This window comes from Eschrichtius robustus, chromosome 13, assembly GCF_028021215.1.
Source record: "Eschrichtius robustus isolate mEscRob2 chromosome 13, mEscRob2.pri, whole genome shotgun sequence".
In the NCBI taxonomy this organism is placed as follows: Eukaryota; Metazoa; Chordata; class Mammalia; order Artiodactyla; family Eschrichtiidae; genus Eschrichtius; species Eschrichtius robustus.
In genome coordinates, this window is record NC_090836.1 from 32,842,268 (window position 1) to 32,866,786 (window position 24,519).

Below are 24,519 nucleotides of genomic sequence, written 5' to 3' on the forward strand. Positions count from 1 at the left end.
ATTATATAACATGATCACAGTTTAAAAACTTTAAGCAATGCCAATTGTCTCTATAATAAAACCTTTAGTAAAAGCCAAAATAGTATTGCTCCTTAAATCTCTAAACTCCCACACACACACTCAAATTAGTCTCAATTGTATTAAATTTACAAACCTAAGCATCAAGGCCTAAATCTTCTCTATTTTTTCCATCACTGCAGCATCCATTTCTCCCTCCCTCCACCTCATCTTCTGCTGCCCGCCATCAAAATTCACTCATTCATTCATTTATGCATTCATTTAGTTATACATTTCATGAATGGCTATTAGCATCATTCAAAAGACGTTTTTGTGTTTATAACACATGTGAAATAATGTTTCACTGGTTGATGAAGGAACCCCAAGGCCTGCTAATTCCCTGTCAATCATTGCAGGTAGTAATCAACAGTGCCTTCTGTATTGGTTCAGACAGCTGCCCGGGAACCATCTTTCTTTCCTGGTTCAGGTCTCCTCAGGCTGTGGCAGCTCCCTAATTGGCTTTGTGAACAAAAAGCACTTCACCACTGCCTTCCCCACCCACTTTAGGGACCTTCTCTCAGCCTCTCCTCCCCCCACACCAGCCAGAGAAGCCAGATACCTGGAAAGCTCACTGATGGTCAGTGATCTGGAGAAAGCTGTAAAACCTGCCATAACTGCTGTTTCTCTCTTTTTAAATTGCCTGCAGGGTAACAGTGGGTGCACCTTATTCAGACCTTAAGTGTAATCAAAGTGAAAAAAGGGGAAAAAGAATGCCTAGAGAATATTTGGGCTTACCAACCAGGATGTGTGAGGTAGAAGGGGCTGGCAACTTTTAATTTTTCCATCAAAAACAAACAAAAAAAACCCAATTACACTCTTCTATCACCATTTCATACAGAAAAGAATTTTAAAAGTAGAAAGAATATGATCTTAGCATAAAGTGAAGTACTTCCAAAGAAAGACCCTTAGGCAACCTTATACCAAGACACATGAAAAAATAATAGCATGGTGAATGGGACATTTTTTAATTGCCCTGAATTGACAGTGTCGAAAGCTGTGGTAGATCAACAGCAATTAAGTAACCTATATTCTAAAAAGGGCTCCCATGTGAGAAGAGATGGGTTGTTCCTTGTCTCCTAAGCCAACAGATAAGGGATCAAGAAAATCATCCATAAAGATAGGAGGTGCCTGCATGAATGGGGGAGTCCAGCATCTCACTGCCTAGCTGGACACGTGTTTATGAGGTAGCCTTGCTGATCTGCCCCCTGTGTGTATTTGAAAAGAAGGAGGGAGATGTGGAGAGTAATGGCAGCAGGAGTAGTAGGTGGGAAGTAGGAGAGGGGAGAGTAGGGGAGTCGAATGGAGTAGCCTGAACAACTGTCATGTGGCAGAACAACAGAGATGCTTTGAGCTCATCTTAGATGAAGGGCAAGACTTTAATTCAGATATGAAATTGAAGTTTTATATAAAATGGACTTATAAAAAATGGGGAACAGAATTTGAGAACTCTGCTTACCTATGAGAAAAGGCAGTTCTAATAAACACAGCTGGGCTCAATGAGTAAAGAAAAATAAACTATTTTTATGTTGGAAATCTTTGAAGTTAAGACTATATAATGAACCCGATGTAAAATACTTAGTTTTCTAAGTTGGCTGCAAATCAAGGAAAACCTCTCTATGGATCAACACAGGTCCACCGTGTAGCTTTTGGGAAAGACTTGATCTAATCCAAGCTTTCATTTCACACATGAGGAAAACGGTGTTCAGCTCACACTTAAGGACCCAGGTGATTATGCTTTCTACCCTTAACCTTTTTTCCATCTGAATATGTCATGGATAACACCAGTTGCCCCTAGTAGGGGCTAGCTGGTTAGCAAACTCAATACTGGGCAGGAGAATAATAGAATAATATTTTATAGAGGCAGTAGGCAGAAAGATGTAAATTCCACCGCCCCCCCCACTCATTGGTTGTAGCCATTTTTTTTTTTTTTACTCATGCTTCAGCTTTCCTTCCATTTTCCTCTTGCTCTCTTTTCCCATCTTCACCCATCACTCTTCTTCTTATCTCCTTTCCTAGCTAGGGTCAATTACAGCAAATGGCAGAGTGACAGTTAAAAAAGGAAGAGACATCATTTCAGATTCTTGTCATCTGAAAGCCATTATTTTCTAATAGATATGTCTTACTATTATTATTATTAACAGGTTAATATCATTATATTTTACATTTTAGACCACCAAAATTAAGTGATAAGATTAAATGACCATAAAAATATATAAAAGTACAAAATCATAGTTTCCATTTTAAACATGTGCTAAAGATGACAAAATCAAATTACTATCAATTTCTCATAAACAGAAATTGGTGCTCAGTTGGTGTTATTTTTCTTAGCTTAAACATAATGAAATTTATCATTTAGTTCACAAAGCATTTTTCAAATTGCCAACCTAAAGGTTTAAAATTCACAGATGTGTGTACAACAGTTACATATACATGCATATATGTATAATATATTTACAGTACATTGTCCTCCTTTCTTTTAAGGAAAAAAACTGAAGATACATCTTATTTTATAAATATGAACAAGTAATTACACATCTAAGAGGAATATCCTTATAATAATAAAGATTTTAATTTTCAAGCATAAAACAGAATTGATTTCATCTCCTTATCCCAGTAACCATCAATTCAAGATTACATAAATAGCAATGACTATTTAAAACCTATTACTACTGATGAAACTTTCCAATAATTTGAAAGTTTTTTATCATCACTACTCAATTTTTCATGCTCATCTTCTATGACTATCCATTTTAGAAGCTAATAAATGTAAGAGGCATGCTTTTAGTAGGAACCATGAAGAGAAACAATGTAATCTGGGTACCATTTCTCAGATGCTGTTTGAGAAATGCAGAGCAAGTCCCTGATGGCTTTCCTTCTGCATCCTCCACGTGAGTCAGTTGCTAGGAAACGTCAAAGAGGGATTCAGTATTAGGTCTGGGGAACAAAGAGCTAGCTTAATCGTTATCTGAACGCTAACGTATAACCTTCTTTAACTGTTGCCTACCTTAGGAAGCTAAAGATTACAGGTGATGTTTTGCAGAGAAACAGACTTTGAGTCGTACCCTTTAACTATTTTAAACAGACTCTATTACCTACTGAAATAAGAAGTAACAGCTGTAGATACCTTAAAATATTTTTTTCAGCCAGGAGTTGCACCCATCCTGCTATCCAAACTTACAGATGATAAGAACTAATCTCTTCACTGCTTCAAGCTGTATTTTGATACTGCTACACATATATACGTGTATGCACATTCACCTTTGTGTACACACACACACGATACACAAGAAATGAAGAAGAATAAGAAAGAAAGCACACACATCACCACTACCACAATAAAATACTTGGCTCAAAATAACCAGAGGAGAAACAACTAGAAACAACTTAAGGGAAAACACACACATACACACACACACACACACTGCACGCACAGGCACATGTGCACACATACGCTCACATACACATCAAATGCATTTCTCAGTCCTTGGGGCTTGGTTTACTTGGGCCTAAGGAAAAATAAAAGAGCTCTGAATGGGGAGCTGGGAAACATGAGATCCATTAATTCACTGTGTGACTCTGAAAAAGTGTCTTAACTTCTCTGGGAATCATTTCCCAGAAAATTAAGAGAATAATGCTAGCATAAGTAGGTTTTGGGGGGGATGGGATGAAATGATGCATGTGCAAGCATTTTAAAATTGTATAGCACCATACATGAAAAGGGAGTATTGTTATCTTATTTATAAAATGGCCAATTCAGTGAATAGACATGTGAATAGGACTCAATATTTGAAAATCAAAATTAAGCCAACTAAAAATCATTAATGGATGAGGTTTTTTCCAAAATTTCATACATAAATTAGACTGTTTCATTGATATTAACATCAAAACACTTGGTCTGATTTACTAATATGGGAAAGCGATGATTCAAAACAAAAAAAAACCACAAGAAAGAATTTGCCTTGTGCATGTCTCTAAAAAGGTTTTAAGTCATTTGCATTAATTCCTCCATAATTTCAAAGTAGAACAGTATGTCAAACTATGAAAGATGTAAAAGTAAGCTTTTAAATAAACTATCTAAAATAATGACCTCTTCGTCTTTTCCATGCTAAAAGTAGCTTTGCCATCACTTCTAACTTCAAGAGAATGAACTTACAAGCTGCAGGATCTGTGACCCTCTACTAAACTCAAATTGAAACTGAATTTACATGTGGGTTATGCACCCTCTTTAGGGTGTTTCTTACAATCCCAGTGGCCAACATATACGCAAGGAATTCCAGCACTTGGGATCTGGGGGACTCCATGTATTGGTTTGCCAAGTCTGCCACAACAAAATACCAGAGACTGAGCAGCTTAAAGAACAGATATGTATTTTCTCACAGTTTTGGAGGCTGGAAGTCCAAGATCAAGGTGTGAGCATGTTTGGCTTCTCCAGAGGCCTCTCCTCTTGGCTTGTAGATGCTGCCTTTTCACTGTGTCCTCACATGGTCTTTCCTCCCTGCACATGCACCCCTGGTGTCTCTTCCTCTTCTTATAAGGACACCATGGTGAATTAGGACCCACCAATGTGACCTCATTTAATCTTAATTACCTCCGTAAAGGCCCTATTGCCAAAATACAGTCACTTCTAAGGTAGTAGGGGTTAGGATGTCATAAATTGTGGAGAGGCACACTTTAGTCCATAACATTCCACTTCTAATTGATCTCAGTGGAACCCTAAGCACTAAGAAAGGTAACCAGATAACCAGCTCCAGACACAGGCTGCAAAGCATTCCCTATTGTCCAAAAATTCCAGGTCCTTATCAAGAAAGAAAAAAACAAGGGAGGGCATGGCCATTCAGGAGAAATTATGTTAATATACATAAATATCAACATGGCTGAGGAAATAAAAGTCTCTTGGACTCACAAACTGAAAGGATAAACACTGGTATGTTCAACGGTTTTCAGAAAGTTTCCTCAACCCTAACTGCAGACTCTGGCATTTACTTAAGCTGGGCCTTCTACTAAAAGAACCTCATTGCTAAAATGCAAACTGGCAGTCAACAATGGGGAGGGGATACAAATGACAAGCCATTATGTGATGACTTTGCAAATTTTCTTTCAAAGGAACTATAAAAATCATTAAAAACAGTTCCTGAATATTTCTAAAATTTATTTGGAGTAAAAACTCAGATTGTAAACACATTTTCACTATTTCAGCCTGAGCTCTAATCTCATCTAAAAAATTAACATCACAGAACACTGTCTTACACAAAAAATAATATCTTGTATTTTTACAGTTTTTACCATCCCCTAACATTTTCTCACTTCACCCTCATAATGACTCTGTGAGATAGAGAAGGCGGGAAAAGATGAGGATAATGAAACTGAGTGACATTAAATGACTTGCCCAAGGTCACAAACTAATAACCAAGGGAATCAGAACAAGAATGCAGGTCTTCTGACTTCTAAGTCAGCACTATTTATTCTTGGGACTTAATGACATTCAGGGCATTGAAACTACAATCTCGCAAATTGCTCTTTATTTAGCACCACCGGGCTGTAAAAGTCTACAAATAAAATTAGATTTGCTGAAATTCTGCACATAATCACAAAATGAATTTAGTCTGAAATAAAAATAATTCTGACCACTTCTTCAACAAATATAACATTTTAAAGGTATCTATCATCTTAGATTTTAAAAGTAGCATTTTTTATGAGAATTTATTTCACTATGCCAAATAACTAGGTAAACATAATAAAAATTCAAAGCAACAAAAGGAATTTCCATAATTAATAATACAAGGCAGAATTTAACCTAGTAGATCTTATTTATCTACTATACACATTTTCACTAGTCTATAAACATTCCTCCTGCTAACTGAAATTAATGACAACAATTGAACTACTGGAAAATTAGACTTTGATTAGGTCAAAGAAAATGTCCTTAATTAGGATGAAGGGAAAACAAACTATCAAATATCAACTACAATAAAATTTGTTTTATTGAGCACTTATTATGTGCTTATTATTAGCCTGCTAAGTGCTTTGTGTGCATTATATTGCTCAATCCTCACAACCATTCTATGAAGCGGGTACTACTTCATACCCATTTTTCAAACCCATTTCACTCTACTGCCTTGATTCTGAACACAAAGAATAACGCGATATCACCTATCACAAGTGAAAGCAGGAGAAGAAATGGGCATATAGAGCCACAAAAATAAACCTAACTTTCTAAACAGCATGCACTATTAATAAAATTAATGAATGAGATAATGGAATTTCCTCTGAAAGTCTCAAAAAAAAGAAATATTTATTCTTTCATGCAACAAAACTGTTGAGTCATAAACCATAAACCATAAATCAGGCACTCTCATAGCTCCTTAAGACTCTAAGAATAATATGACACAATCCCTTCACTTGAAAAGTTCAAAGTCTACAAAGGAAGGTAAACATACAGAAGAGATTTTAAAAGGTATTAATATGAGTAATGGCATAGACTAGAGTTACAAAAATGCCATATGAAGGGGTTTCATGATGCTGGTTTTCACTCTCCTTGCAAGCCAGTGCCATGTAATATTCTGTTATTTGGGAAAAAGTAAATTTCTGATGGGCCAAAATTATGTGGACCAAACACACAAATTTTTGATAGTTATACTATCTAAATAATAAATGAAGGTGAATTTTATGGTATATGAATTTCATCGTGATAAAAAAATTTTAAACAAGAATGAATGAATTGTATATCCTTCAGAATTTTACTCAACATGTTATATTTAAATGATCTTTAAGCATAACATGAAAGAGAGAATTCAAGTTAAAATCTTTTAAAGACTCTGTTGATGAGACCTTCAAGATGGCGGAGGAGTAAGACGTGGAGATTGCCTTCCTCCCCACAAATACATCAGAAATACATCTACATGTGGAACAACTCCTACAGAACACCTATTGAACACTGGCAGAAGACCTCAGACCTCCCAAAAGGCAAGAAACTCCCCACGTACACGGGCAGGGCAGAAGAAAAAAGAAAAAACAGAGACAAAAGAATAGGGACGGGACCTGCACCTCAGGGAGGGAGCTGTGAAGGAGGAAATGTTTCCACACACTAGGAAGACCCTTCACTGGTGGAGACGGGGGGTGCAAGTGGGAAGCTTCAGAGCCATGGAGGAGAGTGCAGCCACAGGGGTGCAGAGGGCAAAGCAGAGAAATTCCTGCACAGAGGATCACTGCTGACCAGCACCCACCAGCCTGAGAGGCTTGTCTGCTCACCTGCTGGGACGGGTGTGGGCTGGGAAGTGAGGCTCAGGCTTCGGAGGTCGGATCCCAGGGAGAGGACTGGGGTTGGCTGAGTGAACACAGCCTGAAGAGGCTAGTGCACCACAGCTAGCAGGGAGGGAGTCCGGGAAAAAGTCTGGACCTGCCTAAGAGGCAAGAGACCACTGTTTTGGGCTGCGCGAGGAGAGGGGATTCAGAGCACCGCCTAAATGAGCTCCAGAGATGGGCGTGAGCCACAGCTATCAGCGCGGACACCAGGGACAGGCATGAAATGCTAAGGCTGCTGCTGCTGCCACCAAGAAGCCTGTGTGCAAGCACAGGTCACTATCCACACTTCCCCTCCCGGGAGCCTGTCCAGCCCACCACTGCCAGGGTCCTGTTATCCAGGGACAACTTCCCCGGGAGAACACACGGCATGCCTTAGGCTGTTACAACATCACTCTGGCCTCTGACACCGCAGGCTCGCCCTGTATTCTGTACCCCTCCTTCCCCCCAGCCTGAGTGAGCCAGAGCCCCCTAATCAGCAGCTGCTTTAACCCCATCCTGTCTGGACGGGAACAGACAACCTCAGGAGACCTACACGCAGAGGCGGGGCCAATCCAAAGCTGAACCTCAGGAGCTGTGAGAACAAAGAAGAGGAAGGGAATTTTCTCCCAGCAGCCTCAGGAGCAGCGGATTAAATCTCCACAGTCAACCTGATGTAGCCTACACCTGTGGAATACCTGAATAGACAACAGATCATCCCAAAATTCAGGCAGTGGACTTTAGGAGCGACTGTAGACTTGGGGTTTGCTGTATGCAACTGACTGGTTTCTGATTTTATGTTTATCTTAGTTTAGTATTTAGAGTTTATTATCATTGGTAGATTTGTTTATTGATGGTTGCTCTCTTCCTTTTTTTCTTTATATATAGATATATATATATTTTTTCCTTTTTCTCTTTTTGTGAGTGTGTATGTGTATGCTTCTTTGTGTGATTTTGTCTGTATAGCTTTGCTTTTACCATTTGTCCCAGGATTCTCTGTCCGTTTTTTTTTTTTGTTTGTTTTGGTTTTAGTATAGTTCTTAGTGCTTGTTACGACTGCTGGATTTGTTTTTTGGTTTGGTTGCTCTCTTCTTTCTTCCTTTCCTTTTTCTTTACTTTCTAATTTTTTTAATTGTTAATAACATTTTAAATTATTTTTTTTTATTTTAATAACTTTATTTCTTTTTATTTATTTTTTTTCTTCCTTTCTTTTTTTGTCCCTTTTTTTCTGAGCCGTGTGGCTGACAGGGTCTTTGTGCTCCAGCCAGGTATCAGGCCTGTGCCTCTGAAGTGGGAGAACCAAGTTCAGACCATTGGTCCACCAGAGACCTCCTGGCTCCACGTAATATCAAATGGTGAAAGCTCTCCCACAGATCTCCGTCTCAATGCTAAGACCCAGCTCCACTCAATGACCAGCAAGCTACAGCGCTGGACACCCTATGCCAAAAAACTAGCAAGACAGGAATACAAACCGACCCATTGGCACAGAGGGTGCCTAAAATCATAATAAGGTCACAGACACCCCAAAACACACCACCAGACATGGTCCTGCCCACCAGAAAGACAAGATCCAGCCTCATCCACCAGAACACAGGCACTAGTTCCCTCCACCAGGAAGCCTACACAACCCACTGAACCAACCTCAGCCACTGGGGGCCGTACCAAAAACAATGGGAACTACGAACCTGCAGCCTGAGAAAAGGAGACCCCAAACACAGTAAGTTAAGCAAAATGAGAAGGCAGAGAAACACAGAGCAGATGAAGGACCAAGGTAAAAACCTACCAGACCAAATAAAAGAACAGGAAATAGGCAGTCTACCTGAAAAAGAATTCAGAGTAATGATAGTAAAGATGATCCAAAATCTTGGAAATAGAATGGAGAAAATACAAGAAACGTTTAACAAGGACCTGGAAGAACTAAAGAGCAAACAAACAATGATGAACAACACAATAAATGAAATTAAAAATTCTCTAGAAGGAATCAATAGCAAAGTAACTGAGGCAGAAGAATGGATAAGTGACCTGGAAGATAAAAGAGTGGAAATGACTACTGCAGAGCAGAATAAAGAGAAAAGAATGAAAAGAATTGAGGACAGTCTCAGGGAACTCTCGGACAATATAAAACGCACCAACATTCGAATTATAGGGGTCCCAGAAGAAGAAAAGAAAAAGAAAGGGACTGACAAAATATGTGAAGAGATTAGAGTTGAAAACTTCCCTAATATGGGAAATAGTCAATCAAGTCCAGGAAGCGCAGAGAGTCTCATACAGGATAAATCCAAGGAGAAACATGCCAAGACATATATTAATCAAACAATCAAAAATTAAATACAAAGAAAAAATATTAAAAGCAGCAAGGGAAAAACAACACATAACATACAAAGGAATCCCCATAAGGTTAACAGGTGATCTTTCAGCAGAAACTCTGCAAGCCAGAAGGGAGTGGCAAGACATATTTTAAGTGATGAAAGGGAAAGACCTATGACCAAGATTACTCTACAGAGCAAGGATCTCATTCAGAGTCGATGGAGAAATTAAACCTTTACAGACACGCAAAACCTAAGAGAATTCAGCACCACCATACCAGCTTTACAACAAATGCTAAAGAAACTTCTCTAGGCAGGAAACACAAGAGAAGGAAAAGACCTACAACAAAAACCCAAAACAATTAAGAAAATGGTAATAGGAACATACATATCGATAACTACCTTAAATGTAAATGGATTACATGCTCCAACCAAAAGACATAGACTGGTTGAACGGATACAAAACCAACACTCGTATATATGCTGTCTACAAGAGACCCACTTCAGACCTAGGGACACATACAGACTGCAAGTGAGGGGATGGAAAAAGATATTCCATGCAAATGGAAATCAAAAGAAAGCTGGAGTAGCAATTCTCATATCAGAAAAAATAGACTTTAAAATAAAGACGATTATAAGAGACAAAGAAGGACACTACATAATGATCAAGGGACCAATCCAAGAAGAAGATGTAACAATTGTAAATATTTATGCACCCAACATAGGAGCACCTCAATACATAAGGCAAATGCTAAAAGCCATAAACGGGGAAATTGACAGTAACACAATCATAGTAGGGGACTTTAACACCCCACTTTCACCAATGGACAGATCATCCAAAAAGAAAATAAATAGGGAAACACAAGCTTTACATGATATATTAAACAAGATGGACTTAACTGATATTTATAGGGCATTCCATCCAAAAGCAACAGAATACACTTTCTTCTCCAGTGCTCATGGAATATTCTCCAGGATAGATCATATCTTGGGTCACAAATCAAACCTTGGTAAATTTAAGAAAACTGAAATCGTATAAAGTATCTTTTCCGACCACAACACTATGAGACTAGATATCAATTACAGGAAAAAATCTGTAAAAAATATAAACACATGGAGGTTAAACAATACACTACTTAATAACCAAGAGATCATTGAAGGAATCAAAGAGGAAATTTTAAAAAAACCTAGAAACAAATGACAGTGAAAACACCACAACCCAAAACCTATGGGATGCAGCAAAACAGTTCTAAGAGGGAAGTTTATAGCAATACAATCCTACCAAGAGAAACAAGAAACATCTCAAATAAACAACCTAACTTTATACCTAAAGCAATTAGAGAAAGAAGAACAAAAAAACTTCAAAGTTAGCAGAAGGAAAGAAATAATAAAGATCAGATCAGAAATAAATGAAAAAGAAATGAAGGAAACAATAGTAAAGATCAATAAAACTAAAAGCTGGTTCTTTGAGAAGATAAACAAAATTGATAAACCATTAGCCAGACGCATCAAGAAAAAGAGGGAGAAGACTCAGATCAATAGAATTAGAAATGAAAAAGGAGAAGTAACAACTGACAATGCAGAAATACAATGGATCATGAGCGATTACTACAAGCAACTATATGCCAATAAAATGGACAAGCTGGAACAAATGGACAAATTCTTACAAAAGCACAACTTTCTGAGACTGAACCAGGAAGAAATAGAAAATATAAACAGACCAATCACAAGCACTGAAATTGAGACAGTGATTAAAAATCTTCCATCAAACCAAAGCGCAGGACCAGATGGCTTCACAGGCGAATTCTATCAAACACTTACAGAAGAGCTAACACCTATCCTTCTCAAACTTTTCCAAAATACAGCAGAGGGAGGAACACTCCCAAATTCATTCTATGAGGCCGCCATCACCCTGATACCAAACCAGACAAAGATGCCACAAAGAAAGAAAACTACAGGCCAATATCGCTGATGAACATAAATGCAGAAATCCTCAACAAATTACTAGCAAACAGAATCTAAAATCACATTAAAAGGATCATACACCATGATCAAGTGGAGTTTATCCCAGGAATGCAAGGATTCTCCAATATATGCAAATCAATCAATGTGATAGACCATATTAACAAATTGAAGGAGAAAAACCATATGATCATCTCAATAGATGCAGAGAAAGCTTTCGAGAAAATTCAACACGCATTTATGATAAAAACCCTCCAGAAAGTAGGCATAGAGGGAACTCACCTCAACATAATAAAGGCCATATATGACAAACCCATAGCCAACATCATTCTCAATGGTGAAGAACTGAAACCATTTCCTCTACGATCAGGAACAAGACAAGGTTGTCCACTCTCACCATTATTATTCAACATAGTTTTGGAAGTTTTAGCCACAGCAAACCGAGAAGAAAAAGAAATAAAAGGAATCCAAATCGGAAAAGTAGTAAAACTGTCACTGTTTGTAGATGGCATGATACTATACATAGAGAATCCTAAAGATGCTACCAGAAAACTACTAGAGCCAATCAATGAATCTGGTAAAGTTGCAGGATACAAAATTAATGCACAGAAATCTCTTGCATTCCTGTAGACTAATGAGGAAAAATCTGAAAGAGAAATTAAGGAAACACTACCATATACCATTCCAACAAAAATAATAAAATACCTAGGAATAAACCTACCTAAGGAGACAAAAGACCTGTATGCAGAAAACTATAAGACATTGATGAAAGAAATTAAAGATGATACAAACAGATGGAGAGATATACCATATCCTTGGATAGGAAGAATCAACATTGTGAAAATGACTATACTACCCAAAGCAATCTACAGATTCAATGCAATCCCTATCAAACTACCAATGGCATTTTTCACAGAACTAGAAGAAAAAATTTCACAGTTTGTATGGAAACACAAAAGACCCTGAAGAGCCAAAGCAATCTTGAGAAAGAAAAACGGAGCTGGAGGAATCAGGCTCCCGGACTTCAGACTATACTACAAAGCTACAGTAATCAAGACAGTCTGGTACTGGCACAAAAACAGAAATATAGATCAATGGAACAGGATAGAAAGTCCAGAGATAAATCCACGCACATATGTTAACCTTATTTTTGATAAAGGAGACAAAAGTATACAATGGAGAAAAGACAGCCTCTTCAATAAGTGGTGCTGGGAAAACTGGACAGCTACATGTAAAAGAATGAAATTCGAACACTCCCTAACACCATAAACAAATAAACTCCAGATGGATTAGAGACCTAAATGTTAAGGCCAGACACTATAAAACTCTTAGAGGAAAACATAGGCAGAACCCTCTATGACATAAATCACAGCAAGATCTTTTTTGATCCACCTCCTAGAGAAATGGAAATAAAAACAAAAATAAACAAATGGGACCTAATGAAACTTAAAAGCTTTTGCACAGCAAAGGAAAACATAAAAAAGACGAAAAGACAACCCTCAAAATGGGAGAAAATATTTGCAAATGAAGCAACTGACAAAGGATTAATCTCCAAAATTTACAAGCAGCTCATGCAGCTCAATATCAAAAAAACAAACAACCCAATCCAAAAGTGGGCAGAAGACTTAAATAGACATTTCTCCAAAGAAGATATGCAGATTGCCAAAAAACACATGAAAGGATGCTCAACATCACTAATCATTAGAGAAATGCAAATCAAAACTACAATGAGGTATCACCTCACACAGGTCAGAATGGCCATCATCAAAAAAATCTAAAAACATTAAATGCTGGAGAGGGTGTGGAGGAAAGGGAACCCTCTTGCACTGTTGGTGGGAATGTCAATTGATACAGCCACTGTGGAGAACAGTATTATGTTCCTTAAAAAACTAAAACTAGATCTACCATATGACCCAGCAATCCCACTACTGGGCATATACCCTGAGAAAACCATAATTCAAAAAGAGTCATGTACCACAATGTTCACTGCAGCACTATTTACAATAGCCAGGACAGGGAAGCAACCTAAGTGTCCATTGAGAGATGAATGGTTAAAGAAGATGTGGCACATATATACAATGGAATATTACTCAGCCATAAAAAGAAACGAAATTGAGTTATTTGTAGTGAGGTGGATGGACCCAGAGACTGTCATACAGCGTGAAGTAAGTCAAAAAGAGAAAAACAAATACCGTATGCTAGCACACATATATGGAATCTAAAACAAAGAAACAAAAAAAATGGTTCTGAAGAACCTAGGGGCAGGACAGGAATAAAGATGCAGACGTAGAGAAGGGACTTGAGGACACGGGGAGGGGAAGGGTAAGCTGGGACGAAGTGAGAGAGTGGCATGGACTTATATATACTACCAAATGCAAAATAGATAGCGAGTGTGAAGCAGCTGCATAGCACAGGGAGATCAGCTCGGTGCTCTGTGCCCACCTAGAGGGGTGGGATAGGGAGGGTGGGAGGAAGACGCAAGAGGGAGGGGATATGGGGATATATGTATATGTATAGCTGATTCACTTTGTTATAAAGCAGAAACTAACACACTATTGCAAAGCAATTATACTCCAATAAAGATGTTAAAAAAAAAAAAAAAAGCCTGTTGATCAGTTATCCTACTACATAGCAAGGTCTCCTCCGTAAGAGTCAGTAGAGCAAATCAGACTTCCTGTTTCAGTAATAAGAAAAGCTGTACTTCTTCCAAACAAGTACACATTTTCATCTAATGAGCATCATAGATGTAATAAGTGATCATGCTGCCCCCCCTTTTCCCTGACTGTTAGCATTTTTTAAAGTGACATTTTAGTTTTTCATAACTACCTTATTACACACATACACACAAAAATTTAAAGAGAATTTCAGAAATACATAAAAGCAAATATAAATAACAAAAAAAAAGTGATAAAACATCAGTTAGAGAGACCCTGGTTCTTATTTAAGTCCTGTGGCTAAGTGACTCAGTAGATTAGCAATAAAAGAAACATGATCCTGATAAGCACTTATGAAAGAATTACATAAAGTTGTGGATGGAATATTATGTTAGTAACCTTCCAATAATGCCCATGCAAGGACATTACTGTCCTTTCACACAAAGTATTCGTTTGATCACTCAGATATATTACACAGTATGTTCTTCCAAGGTGATCTCCTCTCCAACGGGCCAGCCAGTGCTCCCCAAGCTCCCAGAAACATAGCAACTCAGGATAAAATCTGGTATGCTCAAGGTCTGTGAGGGTAAAATGATGCTTTCTTTTGACTTACAACTGCCTACATATATGCCTAAGTCCCCCTTTCACATCCACATACTGAAGTTGCCGTCTTTCTTGACGTGGGCCAGAGGCACTGATGTGCAGCAGCCTGCTTTCGTCATCAACAATGACAAAAGCAGCCTGCTTTAGTTTTCTGTGGAAAAGCTATATCCACAGAATCAGTCATGGTGGACATTTTCGCCTAAGGGTGTGGTTATCAACATAGGGACAGAAGAAGAGGACCTCTTAGGACACAGAGAACTTCTACAACACATCCATTGAGAACATGTCCCTCAATGTTGCTGCCTACATTTCAGAGGCCTGTGAGGCCCAGTCAGGGTCCAATTCTGGGAATGAGGAAGAACTGGAGTAGGAGGGTAGGAAACCCAGGGATAGACACTTTTGTCATATTATTGTCTTTTAAAAAAATGAATGAATGAATATAATTTTTGAGTCCAAAAACTTTAAAAATTAAATGTTATATGGAGCATTGATCTGATCCAAAGGAATGTTTCAATGTCCATAGTTCATTAAGATGCATTTATTAAGATAAAATTCAATCATTACACTGCACTAAACAGGGTTGTTACTGAGACTAGAGATGTAACATGTATAATTGTTAATAAGGCTCAATATTTTTGCATTTTTCTATCTATTTTGAGGTCAGAGCTAGATTCATGTCTTTATATAGAGTTTACATTCAGTAAATACTACAATATATAGGTAGAAATAACGTATTTCCGAAGTTTATTTATTGTATAAACTGAAGGCTGTTTTTCAATAAACCATACTTAAAAACAAAAAGTAAAGCAAAACAAACAAAAACATTTACATTTTTACTAGATAATTTAAAGTACCTAGTCTGAAATCCTCTTGTTCACATTTATTCACTCATCCACCTTCAGTTCATATTATTTCATCAAAATAAGATATTTTCCGAGAAAAGCACTATTTTGAACAATCTAAACATCTAAACAATCTAAAATGAAACAATGTATGGAATAATAGCCATTTATTTGCCTTATTCCATTTTACTAACCAACACTCACAAACATTCATTTCATACTAAATAAACCACAAGTTTGTGGAATGAGTCTCCTTATTAAATTTATTTTCAGTTAGAATACTTGAAAATAGTTGTCAAATACAAGTAAACAGTTGACATTTTTATGAGGTACCCAATCATACAAATCATGATGGCTCTTAATATGGTATGACATTATCAAAAAAGTAAATATATGTTAGCAATTTCAAGCATAAACTTTCTGGAGGCTTTTTGTAACTGCTAAGCAAAGAAAGTTGGAAATTTTTAATTCCTTGTAGCAAAAAGTATTATAGCTTCTTTTTATTATTGATTTATTTATACCTGCCTTTACTCCAAAAAAAAAGAAAAAGTATTTAAAGCAGTTAACTTGTTTGTGACTTACAAATCAAATTATTTGCTCTTTTAGCACTTCATATATGAGAGTATTTTACCTGGAAATTGCCCAGAGGGCCCATTATATTTTAAAAACAAGTACTGTTGATCCTTGAACAACACTGGGGTTAATCTGCATATAACTTATAATCAGCTCAATGTATCCTTGGTTCCTCTGTATCCGTGGATTCAACGAACCACGAACCATGCAGTACTGTAGTATTTACCATTGAAATATATCCTCACATAAATCCACCTGCTCAGTTCAAACCCATGTTGTTCAAGTGTCAACAGTAATTCTACTGCTTTTTTAATGAGTGAATCTCTGATACTAGTTCAAAGAACTCTAAATTCTGACAGCTCTTAATAATATCTTTTACTGTCAGTCTAACAGGCAATTCTAGTAAGGTTTTATTAAAAATAAAGACACAGACCTACTAGAGAATGGACTTGAGGATACGGGGAGGGGGAAGGGTAAGCTGGGACAAAGTGAGAGAGTAGCATGGACATATATACACTACCAAACGTAAAATAGATAGTTAGTGGGAAGCAGCCTCATAGCACAGGGAGATCAGCTCTGTGCTTTGTGACCACCTAGAAGGGTGGGATAGGGAGGGTGGGAGGGAGGGAGATGCAAGAGGGAAGAGATATGGGGACATATGTATATGTATAACTGATTCACTTTGTTATAAAGCAGAAACTAACACACCATTGTAAAGCAATTATACTCCAATAAAGATGTTAAAAGAAATGTTATCTGATTATTTACGAGTAGTAACCCATTGGCAACATAAAATGAGTCATTACTAATGAATTACAATTACCAGAGGACACTGTTTTAGACTCTTCTGATGATGAAAACACAATTAACTATACCTATAAAACATCTCAGAAGACTGCTTTACAATGAACAATTTCAGGCTAACATAACGAAAATCACTAGTTACACCATCAGATGAAATGGCTTTCTGGAAGGTGGATATTGGGGTTAGAGATATTTCTGTTTCTATGTCTCATTTTATAGATTCTGAAATTGTTCTTCAAAGATGGCCACCTACTTAATACAAGTTAGAATCCATTCATTCTGCAATCTCTCATATCAGTATTTGTTATTGATATTGCAGTGCTAGCTTCCGAAGAAAGTAATGGATATCTTCTAGGACCAAGGAAGAGAGAGATGAAAACATCAGTTAACCAAATAATGAATGGGAGCTGACAGTAAGAACCAAACTTAAAAGTCAAAGTTGCCCTGTAGGAAAATACCTATAAGGGTTATTGAATCCTTAAGTCTAAGCCTTGGGCACACTGCACAGTGGGGTAGCTAATTCTAAGACTCCCACTAAGGTGAATTTTGAAGGGGCTAAACAACATCCCAAATCCCTGATATGCCTTAACGCTTGATATAAAAATGCGAATCTTCCCGAAAGAGAAACCTTCAATAAGTGTTGGGAATTTACTTTAAGAAATGCACCGAATCTATAATTCCTCAGCTCCCAGAGTGGTGAAGTTAGGAACGTGTTTTCACAGCAGACCAGGAGGTCCCCTTACAAAAGCTTATTGGCAGGGATGTGAAACAAGATCTCTGAAATAAAAATATGCACACTGAGGAAAGAAAGCACCTAGGCTAGTGACCTGTGCCCTACATCACGATTTGAGAGCTTGCGGGGGAAAAAAGGCTCAATACAGCTGAACGTATGGCTGCTGCAGAATCAAAATCTGCCTCTGGACCAGCAATTGTGATTTGTAAAGCAATAGGAGAGCCTGAGCATGTGAACCAAAAAGAGCTGTAACCTGGTGTGGTACCAGAGGCATGTGCCCCCCTACAAAAGATTCCCATGACTTAATCCCTGGAATCTTCATACATACAGCCTTCTTTATCTTATATCTATCATCTGTTATCTTTTTTGTTACATTACATGGCGAACAGAACTTCCAGATGTGATTAAGGTGATGACAGATTTCTTTCAATAAGACAGTTAAGGGTTTCAGTGATTCAACTTAAAGAATAAATTTAAATGATGTGCTCTTTTGGCTCTCTGAGCAACACCTGCTGGTTGGCAAAAACAAGCATCTTATGAAAAGCGGCAAAAAGGGAGCCAAGAAGAAAGGTCGATCCATTTTCTAAGAAAAACTGCTATGGTATGAAAGCACCAGCTATGTTTGATATAAGAAATATTGGGAAAACACTAGTCACAAGAACTCAAGGAACCAAAAGTGATCTGGTGGCCTCAAGGGTTTCTGAAATGAGATTTACTAATTGCAGAATGAAGAATTTGCACTTAGAAAATTCACCCTAATTACTGAGAATGTTTTAAAACTACCTGACTAATTTCCATAGCATGAATCTTACTCATGACAAGATGTGCTCCATGATCAAAAACATAGCAGATATGAATGAAGCTCATGTTGATGTCAAGACTACTGATGGTTATTTGCTTTTTCTGTTCTGCACTGGTTTTACTAAAAAAACACAAAAATCAGATTGAGAAGACCTCTTATGGTCACCATCAACAGGTCCACCAAATCCAGACGAAGATGGAAATCATGAGCTCAAGGTGCAGACAAATGACTTGAAAGAAGCAGTCAACAAAGTGATTCCAGATAGCACTGAAAAAGATATGGAAAAGGGTAATCTACTTAATCCCCACCCCCGCCCCCATGATGTAGTCATTAACAAAGTAAAAATGCTGAAGAAGCTCAATTTGAATTGGGAAAACTCATGGAGCTTCACCGTGAAGGCAGTGGTTCTGGAAAAGTTACTGGGGATGAGATAGGTGTTAAGGTTGACCAAGCTGAAAGATATGAGCCATCAGTTCAAGAATCTCTTTAAAATCCAGTCTTTTAATGGTGACAAATAAAAAGTCTTATTTGCAAAAAAAAAAATTAATGATGTGACCAAATTTATAATTCCAAGTTTGTAGGGCAATTCAAATAATTTCAAATCAATAATGGGAACTCATTATTTAAAACAATCCCACTGTTGAGCTCTCTATAAACTTAGTTTCTCATACATAAAACTTACTTAATATGAGGTAAAACTGAACATTGAATCAAATGTCTATTTTTTTTTCCAACAGAGCAGATAATAAGTTTGAAGCATATATGCTGGCTAGACCTAAGTCATACCCAAGTCTTAGAATTAATCCATCTTCCCAAAGACATATTAGGGAAATGGTGAAAAACCTTGGACCTTTCAACGGCATTCAACATACAAGTCAAGCTGGAAATTACATTTGATAATTCTCTATTTTATGCCAATCAATGTGCTCAGTTCCCTACATACTTCATTTCATTTAACCCTCACTTCAGCAAGGTAGCTATTGCTATTCCCATTGCCAAGTGTACCTAGGCAATAAGGGAAAGAGCTCTTACTCAAACCTGGTCTATCGCCATACAAGAACATGATGAAGACATCTTATCTTCATTCATAAATATTAAATTGGAAAATACTTTAGTAGAGATCCTGAAAGTCCATGAGTTGGCAATATTATTCCATGAAATGATCAACCTCTCAATCTACCTCTGCTTTCTTTTCTCCTTCTCCCTTCATAGCCTATTTGTCTTTCTCTGGATTTCAATATAGTTCCATATAAAAAAGAAAAAAAAGTTTAAAAAAGAGTAGAATTCCTTGTAGTAGCTGTTCAATACACAAGCTTTAGAACCAACTCATCACAAATATTGGCCTTCCTTATTTTACTATATTTTAATTAAATTAAGTATATTTTTAAAAATCTTCCTAAATGTATAAATTCTCAAAATTGCCTTTAAGAAAGACAGAGACAGAAACAGACAGAAACTAGGGTTAGATCAATTCTAGTATTTTTGTCCTAACCATCTTCATCCTCTTCTCTTTCTCAGGTGTCATGTCTCTTCTCCCCTTTGTTCTCATTCCATGTACATTACCATTATTACCATTACTATTTAGAAATATCAGTACGAACTCAGGTTTAGTCTAATATAGATATACATGGTTACATATAGAAATATTTATAGATATGTATATCTACCTGAAATTGTATATGCACATATATTTCCTTGCTCTCAGCTGAGCGGGCCTAAAAGCAATAATACTTACATGGCAATGAGCACAGCAAGTGCCAGACCTTGGTTTCTAATACTGTTCTCCAACTGGAGTTGAGTCAGAAATTAAGGAAATGCTAAAAACAAAAATAATGACAGGAGTAGATCAGAGGGGCATAAGGGCCAACTAAAAGAGCTAGCAGAGGCGAAGGCTGAATAATTTATGCAGCAAAATATATTGGATTATAACCCGAAGTATAAAGTAAATATCCATGAGTCCATAGTGATGTATATGTGATGAATAAATAAATAGATGGAGAAAAAGAAACAAATCTCCCATGTGAAAGAATTCCAAAAAAATTATGTAGATACCTGTCCTCAAAGAGGTGAAGATAACGTCCAAACTTTGAGTGAGGGCTATGCTGTGAGTTTTTTTCAAAGAGTACAGTAAAGAAGGTTGCAGGCTGGAAGGGGAGAAGAGTAACTGCACCATACATCAGCAGTGACAAGTCATGTTGATAGTATGCACTCTTGATATGATGTTATGAAAATGGCACTTTATCTTTACGGTCTTCCTTCCAAACGCCCACAGTCTCAGTCTAACCATGAGGAAAAACTCAGATAAATCCCAGTTGAGGGACTTTCTACAAAATATATGACCAATATTCCTCATATCTGAGGGTCAACAAAATCAAGGAAGGTCTGAGAAATTCACAGTCTGAAAGAGCCTAAGGTGACATGATAGTTAAATGTAATGTGGTATCATGGATAGGATCCTGGAAGAGAAAAAAAGGACATTAAGTAAAACTAACAAAATATGAATAGTGAGGTTTAGACTGAGAGATCACGATGGCAGTGTTAAGAGGACATGAAGCTTACCTCCCCCAACAAACACATCAAAAATACATCTACATGTGGAATAATTCTCATGGAAGACTGACTGGAAACTGGCAGAAGGACTCCTGTACAACCAAGGCTGTAAGAAAGATACACATGTAATCGGGTATGACGGGAAGCATCAGATCGGGACCTGTGCCCCTGGGAGGGGACTCAACAGAAAAGGGAGATAATATGGGCAGACCCTCATGCTGAGGAGTGAGTGGATAGAACCACAGACTGGGCTTCCCAGTCCTGGGGTCCTATGCAGAGGAGACAAACCCCCCTGACAGCCTGGAGAACCACTGGGACAGAGAGAAAGGCTGGAGAAGCCTAGATTCCACTTGTGAGGAGTGCTGGCTTGCCCCCAGTTAGGGCAGAGAGAGGTCTGTCCTAACTGCTGCCTCCTCACCATGCTCCCCAGTCTGAGCCTAGTGAATGCCCCAGCCCCACCCACCCCAGGCCACAGCCTAGCACTAGATCTGGGGCAGCCACAACAGGGGAAAAGACACAATCGTGGGCTGCATCTGAGTGGAACCACAGACATCTGCACAGACAGGGCATCGGACCTCTGTAAGCACACAAGCCCCACTTGCTTCAGCACTCCCCTCCTTTGAGGCAAAAGTCCCAGTATAGGGAGAAGGAAAAACACACACTTAAAGGGAACACAGTCAGCTTGAACCAGACCCTCAGGGCTTCTTCTCCAGCAAATTGGAAACAAGTCCCACTCTCGACAGGGTAGTGATGGCCACTGAGCAGATAGGAAGTCCTGCCTCACACCATGAGCAGGCTCTAGCTAACTCCCTTATCTCCAGCCTCACCACCTACCAAGGTGATAGGTGCCAGCACACCCTGAGGAAAGACATGATTGTGTCCGCATCAAATGCAGCCCTCCCACCAGAGTCACTGGGTACATGCAGTCTGCATAGGGATGCTCCCATGAATGAACACCCCTTCAAGATCACAATACGTAATTGTTTCAACTAAAATCATAGAGACAGAGAAACTTAAGTTAAAAAAAAAAACAAAAAAAAACAAAGTCAAATAGAGTAAGAGAAACATAAGTTATGAAACAGAAATAAACAATTTACCAGATAAAGAATTCAAAACATTGGTAATAAAAAATGTTAACTGAATTAGGGAGAGAATTGTTTTAAACACAGATCATTTTAACAAAGGACTATAAGATATAAAAAGACCCAACCAAAAATAGGTAATTCAATATATGAGATAGGAAAACTCTAAAAGCAATCAATAGCAGACTAAATGACACAGGGGAACACACAAGCGATCTGGAAGATAGAATAATGGAAATCACCCAATCAGAACAGCAGACAGAAAGGCAAAGGCAAGAAAACAAGGGCAACATACGAGATCTCAGGGATAACATCAAATGTGCAAACAGTCACATGATAGGAGTTCCAAAAGGAGAAGAGAGAGAAGGGTATCAAAAATGTATTTGAAGAAATTACGGCTGAAAACTTCCCAAACCTAAAGAAGGAAACAATTAGCCATGTACAGGAAACACAGAGGGTCCCAAACAAGCTGAAGGTCCCAAACACACACACCAAGACATATCATAATTAAAATGTCAAAAGTTAAAGATAGAGAGAATTCTAAAGGCAGCAAGAGAAACAGAAAGTCATATACAAAGGAATCCCCATAAGGCTATACACTGATTTCTCTGCAAATACTTTTCAGGACGGAAGGGCATGGCATGATATATTCAAAGTGCTGAAAGGGAAAAAAAATGCAACCTAGGATACTCTACACAGCAAGACTATCATTTAGAATAGAAGGAGATAAAGAATTTCTCCAACAAGGAAAAACTAAAAGAATTCAGCAATACTAAACCTACCATAAAAGAAATGTTGAAGGGTCTTCTCTAAATGGAAAAGTAGTAAGAATCTACAGGAAAGGGACAATTCCAATAAGAAAGGCAAATATATAGTAAGGATTGAGGATCACTTAAATAAGCCAGTACATATATTAAAAGACAAAAACTTGTAAAAGCAACTATAACTACAATAAACAGTAAGGTGATAAGAATGAAGATGTAAAATATGACACTAAAAACACAAAATGTGGGAGAGGGGAGTAAAAAATATAGATCTTTTAGAATGTGTTTGAATTTATGACAATCAGTTTAGATCAAGTAGATATAATTAAGGATCAAGATATATGAACCCCCTGGTAACCACAAAAATACAAAAAGAAAGGAACCCAAGCTTACTACTAAAGAAAATCACCAAACCACAAGAGGAGAAATAAAAAGAAGAAATGAACAGAGACGAACTATAAAAACAACTGGAAAACAAGGAATAAAATGGCCATAAGTACATACCTACCAATAATTACTTTAAATGTCAATGGACTAAATGCTCCAATCAAGACACGGGGCAGCTGATTTGATTAAAAAAAAAAAAAGACCCTTCAAAATGCTGCCCACAAGAGACTCACTTCAGGGCTAAAGACACACACACAGACTGAAAGTGAAGGGGATGGAAAGATATTTCCTGCAAATGGAAACAACAAGAGAGTAGGGGTAGCCATACTTGTATCAGACAAAAAAGACATTAAAACAAGGCTATAACAAAGGGAATTAAAATATATGTACCCAATACAGGAGCACCTAAATGTGTAAAACAATACTAACAGATATAAAGAGAGAAATTGACAATACAATAATAGTAGGGGACTTTAACACCCCACTGACATCACTGGACAGATCATCCAGATAGAAAATCAATAAGGCAACAGTAATCTTAAATGACACAAAAGCCCAGTTGGACTTAAATATCTAACGAACATTACCTCCAAAAACAGTAAAATATACATTCTTTTCAAGTGCACATGGAACATTCTCCAGGATAGTTCACATACTTGGCCATAAAACAAGCCTCAGCAAATTTACAAGGAGAAAAATTATACCAAGCATTTTTTTCCTACCACAGTGGTATGAAACTAGAGATCAACTACAGAAAGAACTATGGGAAAAGAACAAACATGTACACTAAACAGTATGCTACTGATGATGAAATCAAAGAGGAAATCAGAAAATACTTTGAGACAAATGAAAATGGAAATATAACTTTCCAAAATCTATGGATTCAGTAAAAACAGTTTTAAAAGGGAAGTTCATAGTGATATAGGCCTTCCTCAAGAAACAAGAAAAATCTCAAATAAAGAATCTAACCTACCACCTAAAATAATCAGAAAGAAGAAAAACAAAGTAAAAGCAGAAAGAAGAAAATAATAAAGATCAGAGAGGAAATAAAATAGAGATTAAAAAAAATTTTTTTTAAATCCATGAAACCAAGGTCTGGTTTTTTTTGAAAAGATAAACAAA

General features: G+C 37.5%; 1 protein-coding gene, 1 non-coding gene and 1 pseudogene across 2 annotated transcripts in view; 2 read left to right on the forward strand and 1 right to left on the reverse strand.

The window, feature by feature from the left end:
- SLC2A13 (solute carrier family 2 member 13) overlaps nt 1-24,519 on the reverse strand; it is a 440,944-nt gene that overhangs the window by 269,011 nt on the left and 147,414 nt on the right. The gene's annotated exons all lie outside the window — the stretch shown is intronic.
- LOC137775977 (small nucleolar RNA SNORA67) lies at nt 14,743-14,884 on the forward strand. Its single transcript, XR_011076103.1, has one exon. It is a non-coding gene; the product is annotated as a small nucleolar RNA SNORA67 (small nucleolar RNA).
- LOC137775139 (small ribosomal subunit protein eS1-like) lies at nt 15,144-19,104 on the forward strand (annotated as a pseudogene).